This window comes from Natator depressus, chromosome 25 (assembly GCF_965152275.1).
Source record: "Natator depressus isolate rNatDep1 chromosome 25, rNatDep2.hap1, whole genome shotgun sequence".
In the NCBI taxonomy this organism is placed as follows: Eukaryota; Metazoa; Chordata; order Testudines; family Cheloniidae; genus Natator; species Natator depressus.
In genome coordinates, this window is record NC_134258.1 from 8,127,886 (window position 1) to 8,134,906 (window position 7,021).

Here is a 7,021-nt window from a genome sequence, read left to right on the forward strand (position 1 = left end):
TGCTTAAGGGCAATGCTGGGTCAGAGAACCATAGGGTCAGCAGGGACCACAAGGGTCAGCCAGTTTAACCCCCTGCCAAGGTGCAGGATTTGTTGGGTCTAAACCATCCAAGACAGATGGCTCCAGCCACCTTTTGAAAATCTCCAGCAAAAGAGCTTCCAAAACCTCCCTCGGCAGCCTGGTCCATTGGCCTACTGCTGCTACAGGAAGTTTTTCCTGGTCAGGGCCAACGTGCTCAGCACCCGTAGGATTGGGCCCTAAATCAGACTCTTTAATAGATTTTTTTAATTCAATTGAGATTTTTTTGTCTCCTTGCTTAAAAAAAAGACATTTTTATCAACTTTTTTGAACTAAAAATCAATTCATTTTCCTACAGATTTTTCAACAGTCTTAAGCAAAGCAGATTTGCAGGGGGAAGGAGGGGGAAAACCAGCCCCCACTCCCAACCAGCCACACACACACAACACAACTCTACAACAGCAACTCTGCTACCTCAAGGGCAGAAAGCGGTCGTCTCCTGGACCTGGGGAAGCATCAGCCACTGGCCCGGGTTCTGATCTCAGTGTCCAGCCAGAGTCACTTCCTGGCAGTCAGTGGGGTTTACCAGCATCACTGAGATCAGAATCCCACCCTGCGAGTGAGGACAGATGTCAAGAAGAGACCCATCATCAGACCTGACTCCATCACTGACTTCTCCTAGCAGAAACAACCTGTAAGGCCCCAAACTTTGGCCAGTTGCTTGGATCAAAAGGGGTAACAGCATCATTGTGGGTCTCTGGCTGCTGGCCTGATGCACGCACCAGTGGGGGTGGTGGGGGTGAAAAGAAAGCCCACAGGGAAACGACAGAGCTAATCCCTCCAGGAGATGACACGGTCTCAGGGGAAGTTGCCCGAGATTTCAGTTTGATGGACGCTATCAGTGACAAACACTGCTCTGCCGTTGCCCGGTGGCTGCTGGGGGAAGGGGATGTCCCCCCCCTTAGTGCTCAGCATTAATCAAACCTTCCCTTCCCCTCAGATCCAGTGTTTGGTGGATGGTGCCCATGCGGGGGGGGGGGGGCGATCAATGGGAGAGGGCTCCTCGCTTTCTCCCAAGTGCCTGGCCCCATGGCGGGTGGGAACAATCACTGAAGGCTGGCAGCTGCTCTCCCGCAGAGAGGCTCTAACTGCTTTTTCCCCAGCCCGCCACTTAAGCCTAGAGACCCCAGATCGCTGGCCACTTAGGAAAACGTTGGCTTAAGAGACAGGCACAGCCAGCAAGCCCCTGGCAGAGCCCTGTGCTAAGATTACTGCGGACAACAAACAGTAACGAGTCCCCTGCAATGCTCAGAAAGCCCCCGCAAGCCTGGTCACTCTTCACCTGCCATGCAGGGGGCAAACGTTTTCTCTCTGGGCCGGGGCTGGCATGTCCCACTTCAGTGGAAGCCTCGGGGGACAAACACCTCCCTGGCTCAGGGCTTCCTGTAGCGTCCAGCACTGCAATATTGAAGTTCCTCTCCCAGGTGAAGGAGATCCACAGGGTGATTGCACTAGAGGACTCCAGGGAAGGCTTCCTGAGACTCCGGAGAAGCGTCTCTGCCAGGGGAACAGAGAGGGCTGTATAGTTTGCCAGTGCTGGTGGAAACGCTGTGGCAAAGAGGAGGGTTGTGTAGCGTGCTCTGCTAGTGACCAGATCCTGGAGTCGGGTTGATGGGGAAAGACGGCTCCAAAGGCCGCTCCCCGCTCTCCGTCCAGCTTGTAGGTGCTCCATAACACCCTGCTTTCTCGGTGCACCTTCGGTAATTGGAATACACTCAGTTACCGGGTCCTGAGCCCGTACCCACCGCTGTGCTGAGGCCTGGACCCCCACCACAAACACCTCCTGGCAGGCCCCTTCGTTCTACCTCTCCCCACCTTCGAGGCGGAGGGCTGCTCACTCGGCAGCTAGAACTCTTCCAGCAGCTCGTCAAACCGGGGGCTGGACGTTCCCTTGTGCTTGAAGCCTAAGGGAAGCGGGGAAAGGGCTAGCTCAGTGGTTTGAGCATTGGCCTGCTAAACCCAGGGTTGTGAGTTCAGTCCTTGAGGGGGCCATTTAGGGATCTAGGGCAAAAATTGGGGATTGGCCCTGCTTTGAGCAGGGGATTGGACTAGATGACCTCCTGAGGTCCCTTCCAACCCTGAGATTCTATGATTCTAAGCCGCGTGAGCAAAACAGATCGTTCACACTCAAGCCGAGGTTGCTGTATTGGAAACTACAGCAGTGAGCCTGAGAAAGCGCTGAAGGGAGGCCGTGCCAGGAGGATGGATCGAACCCGGCTTGAGGTGCAGCAATGGCTCAGAGCAAAAGTCAGGAACCCGGGATTTCGGACCGTTCACGGGCTCGGCGTCACCTCCGTTGCGTTAGATGTGTAGGGCTGAGCCGCCGAAGGAAGCGAGCAGGGGGATAAACATGATCGTATGCAAGAAATGCAGAAGCCCTGTCACTGCAGCAAGGAGTTTGCAAATGTTGACAAAAATGTCAGGCAACTAAACAGCCAGGATCTGATTCTCATTTCCGCTACAGCCAATACTCTAGCAGCATGTTTGCCAGAAGCTGGGAATGGGCGACAGGGGATGGATCACTTGATGATGACCGGTGCTGTTCATTCCCTCTGGGGCACCTGGTACTGGCCACTGTCGGTAGACAGGATACTGGGCTGAATGGACCTTTGCTCTGACCCAGTCTGGCCGTTCTTCTGTCACTTCCCCCAGCCCGAGGCCCCTTTACGCTGACAGACATATAAATGCCCTCCGTGTAAATGAGACAACGGCCCTCGGGGAAATCGATCCTGTGAAATGACCCCCTCTTAGGCAACCGGCCTGCCCTGCCCTGTGAGGGCTGCAAGTGGGAACTGTGCCACGTAACGAGATAACTGCCTGCTCCCTCTCATGCATTGTCGGTGGGATTGTTCGGCTGGCAGCTCTGCTCTCTGTTCCATCGGGAGCCATCAAAAGCTAATTCCACCCTTCACTGCAGTCTGAGACAATCACAGAGGGAGGTGACGCCACTCGAGGTGCAGAAATAGAGGGAGACGTATAATGGCCCCAGCAGTAACATCACTGCCTAGCTCCTATGTCGCAAAGCGCTGGGCCCCGCCTGGGAGGGTCCGGCAAGGATCTGGAAGCCCTCCGTCTCCTAAAGACCTCATGATGTCAGGGCCCCCATGTGCCAGGCCTTGAATGGGCAGTAAGAGACAGCCTCTACCCCAGAGAGCTTGCAGTCTAAATGGACCAGACAGCTATTGGGCAGCGGAGGAAGACACAGACAGGGGCCTGATGTCACTCAGTGGGTCAGAGGCAAAACTGGGAGTACAATCCCCTGAAACATGCTATCTCTCCCCCTAAACTACGTGGATACTGAGAACAGGGGTGAGGCCGGATGACTGGGGGGTCAATAAGGGGGTATGGAGCCTTCAGCGTCTGACTCGATAGATAACAGTCCAGGCAGGCCAACAGCGGTCAAAGGCCTTCACCAGCTGCTGCCTTTGGAAGAGGGCACGTACTTGCGATAGGACAGATGCCCATGGCACAGCCAGCGCCCCCCCCACTGGCAGAGAGACGAAATCACAAGTGGGCCACAAAGAGTAGACTTGGCTCATTCGTAGAGGTGACCCATCGGCTGAGTGCCGATGGCAGCTTGCAATGATGCAGTCCATGCTAGATGGCTGGAGGAGCGCTGGGCCGATCTTCCACACGTAATTCCACCTGGAAAACAAGCACCAGCATGGTTTCCTCCTGTTGCACCAGGCTCGGGTTTAGTTACATCTTCTTCGAGTTTTTGCCTCGCAGGACAACACTCTGCTCTGCTAAGCGCAGACACCCAGCAAGCGCCCAGGCCAATGGACGCTGTTTGCCATCTGACATGCAGAGCCCAATCCATTTTCAGGCTGCATGGAGCCACTTCTCCCCTGCCTGCCTGATCTCCCCACCAACCCAGTAGCAGCAGATGGGGATGCATCTGTAACGAGGCTGCCTGTTCCTACCTCCTACCCACTTAGCCCTCTCCTGTTCTTCACACGGCTCCTCCACGGAGCAGAAGGCTTCCTTCACTCTTTCCTCTCCCCCTAGAGACGGCGGTCGGCAATGGTCTAAGGTGGCTCAACTCTTTCTCAGCTGTTCCAGGGACACCAATCTGCTCCTACTATCCCAGACTGATAGGTGAAGAAAATGGATTTATGGTACTTGGGTTGCACAGTTGGGTGTTAGACGCACCTTAGGGATCCGGCCAAGTCTTGCTCAGACCAGTGGGTCTGATGCGTGGCCCAGAGCACCGGTTAGACTCTTGGGACCAAATTCCAGACACAGCCCCTGCTGCTAGACAATCCACAGGAGTAGCGACAATTCACAGCAATGGGGCTCCTCTCCGTGTTTGTTCCATTCTAGGCATTTTAGGTACTTACTTGGTCCCCGTTACCATAGTACGAGCACTTCACAATCCATACTGTATTTATCCGTCCAACACCCCTGTGGGTGACTCACTTCCCCCCTCCATGCCTCAGTTTCCCCTTCCACCTGCAGGGTAGGGCAGAGCTATTATTCACAATGGATCGGGCTGGGGGGGGGGGAAACTGAGGCACAGAAAAATGAAATGACTCGCCCAAGGTCACAGAGGAAGTCTGTGGAAGAGCAGACTCTTGAACACAAGTCTCACAAGTCCCAAGATAATGCCCTAACCCCTGGACCATACTTCCACTCCAGGAACAGGAAAGTAGAGCAAACGGCTGCTTCCTTTGCCTGCCTGGACAGGTGGCCTAAACCGCAGCAGGACCGAGCTCCTCAGCAAAGCGCAGCCTCCTGAGGGAGGAGCCTTGCAATCGGAAACCCGAAGAGCCAGCAAGCTGCGATCACCTTGCCCAGGATTAATACCTTACGTGCAACTCTGGCATTGTTCCAACCAACTTGTTTCTTTCCCCCCTTCTCTCTAAGAAGCTCAAGATTTCAGGAGATATTTTTAAGCTACTGATCAGTGACCTGTTGAATCTATTAAACCGGGGGCCAGAAGAGTGGGAATGTTCTGATGGAAATGGTGCTCAAAGGTCGTTAGATGCCTAAACTCCTTTAAGGATCTGGGCTTTTTTCTCTGTGGGCCTCCCCTCCCATCTGTAAAATGGGCTTGCAGTGTAGTTTAGTCCAGTGATTCTCAACCAGGGATTCAGGTACCCTTGGGGGTACGCAGAGGTCTTCCGGGGGGGTCCATCAACTCATCTAGGTATTTGCCTAGTTTTACAACAGGCGATATAAAACGCACTAGCAAAGCCAGTACAAACTAAAATTCCATACAGACAATGACTTGTTTACACTGCTCTGTATACTATTATCTGAAATGTAAGTACAATATTTATATTCCAATTGATTAATTTTATTATATGGTAAAAATGAGAAAGAATCAATTTTTCAGTGATAGTGTGGCTGTGACACTTGTGTATTTTTATGTCTGATTTTGTGAACAAGTGATTTTTAAGTGAGGTGAAACTTGGGGTTTCACAATCAGACTCCTGAAAGGGGTACAGTAGTCTGCAAAAGTTGAGAGCCACTAGCCTAGTAGGTAGGGTGCTGGACTGGGAGGTAGGAGACCTGGCTTCTACTCCCAGCACTACCACTGACCTGATGAGTGACCTTGGGTAATTCACTTTCCCTCTCTGTGACTCAGTTTCCCCTCCCACCATGTCCATTTAGACTGTAAGCTCTTTGGGGGGAGGAACCATCTCACTCTGTTTGTACAGCACCTTAGCACAGTGGCGTTCCAACCCTGGCCAGGCCTCCCAGACACTCCTGTACTACAAATAAGGAATAATAATAGCTGCGAGCCCTGTTTGAGCTTGCAGCTTGTTGCTCAGACAGCTCGTGTTTCTATTCCACCCTCTGGATCATTCCCACTGAGATAAATCATAAGTGATATTCCAGATGATGATATGCAAGCTCTGGGAGTGGGGCAATACTCCATCGGTTCTGCTTAACAGCCAAGGAACAAGATGTTGACACAGTAAGTCAAGCAGGAGCCCCCATGGAATACGTCAATATTCCACGTCACCGTAACGCTCATTTCAAGAGAATTCTGCACCCTTGGGATAATCCGCCGGCGCTGTCAGCAACATGATCTCCACACCAAGGAGATGGCACCAGTCCAAGGTCAATTTGCCTTTAGACACCATGTTAAATTTTACCAACCCTCTTCAAATAATTGTTCTCAGATGTCACGCTGGGAAAGATTAATAACGTACCCCGCCCCCCGGCCCCCAGAGATCATCTCCAGGAAGGATGGAATCCACAGCCCAATCTCAGACAGCACAAAGAGCAGCCAAAGTCAGAGAACTGTGGAATTTAACTGGATTTCCCAGGAACCTGGCAAGACTTCCAGGGGCAGTTTGATGGACACATGCCAGAGAAGGTTTTGTACACCGGCCGCCTGCCAGCTGCCAATGAAAACGTTAGGGTGCATCTTCTAGACATCTCTTTCCCCCCCAGGAAAAGGACATTAGAATTTGGGGGGAGCCTTTTCGGGAGAAGGGTGTGATGCCCCAGACTCATCTGGTGAGCAGAAGAAAGAGCTAGGTCAGTGGTCCCCAAACTTTTGAGGGTCATGCCCCTCCTTACCCTTCTGTGCCCCCCCTCCATCCTAGGGCTGGGAGCAGGGATGCTGCTCGGGGTGTGTGTGTGTGTGTGTGGACAGGATGAAGGGGGCTGCAGCTGGGGTGGGTCTTGGCCAGGGGCAGCGGCTGGGGGCGGGAGCCAGCAGCCGGGGTCGCGGCCAGCTGCGGTTCCACTCCCGGCCTGCCCCCAGCCTTGGCCCCAGGCCAGGAACAGAGCCGTGTTGAGGCTTGCGGCGTGGCCAGGTAGGTGGCTGGAGGTGGGACCAAAGCAGAGCACGGGAGGAGGGGCTGGATGGCACTCCCTCCCCACCCTCCATGGGAGCTGGCCCAGGTCCTGCCAGCTCCCCCTCCCCTGAAGATTCCTCCGCGCCCCCCTAGGAGGGAACACCCCACAATTTGGGAACCTCTGACCT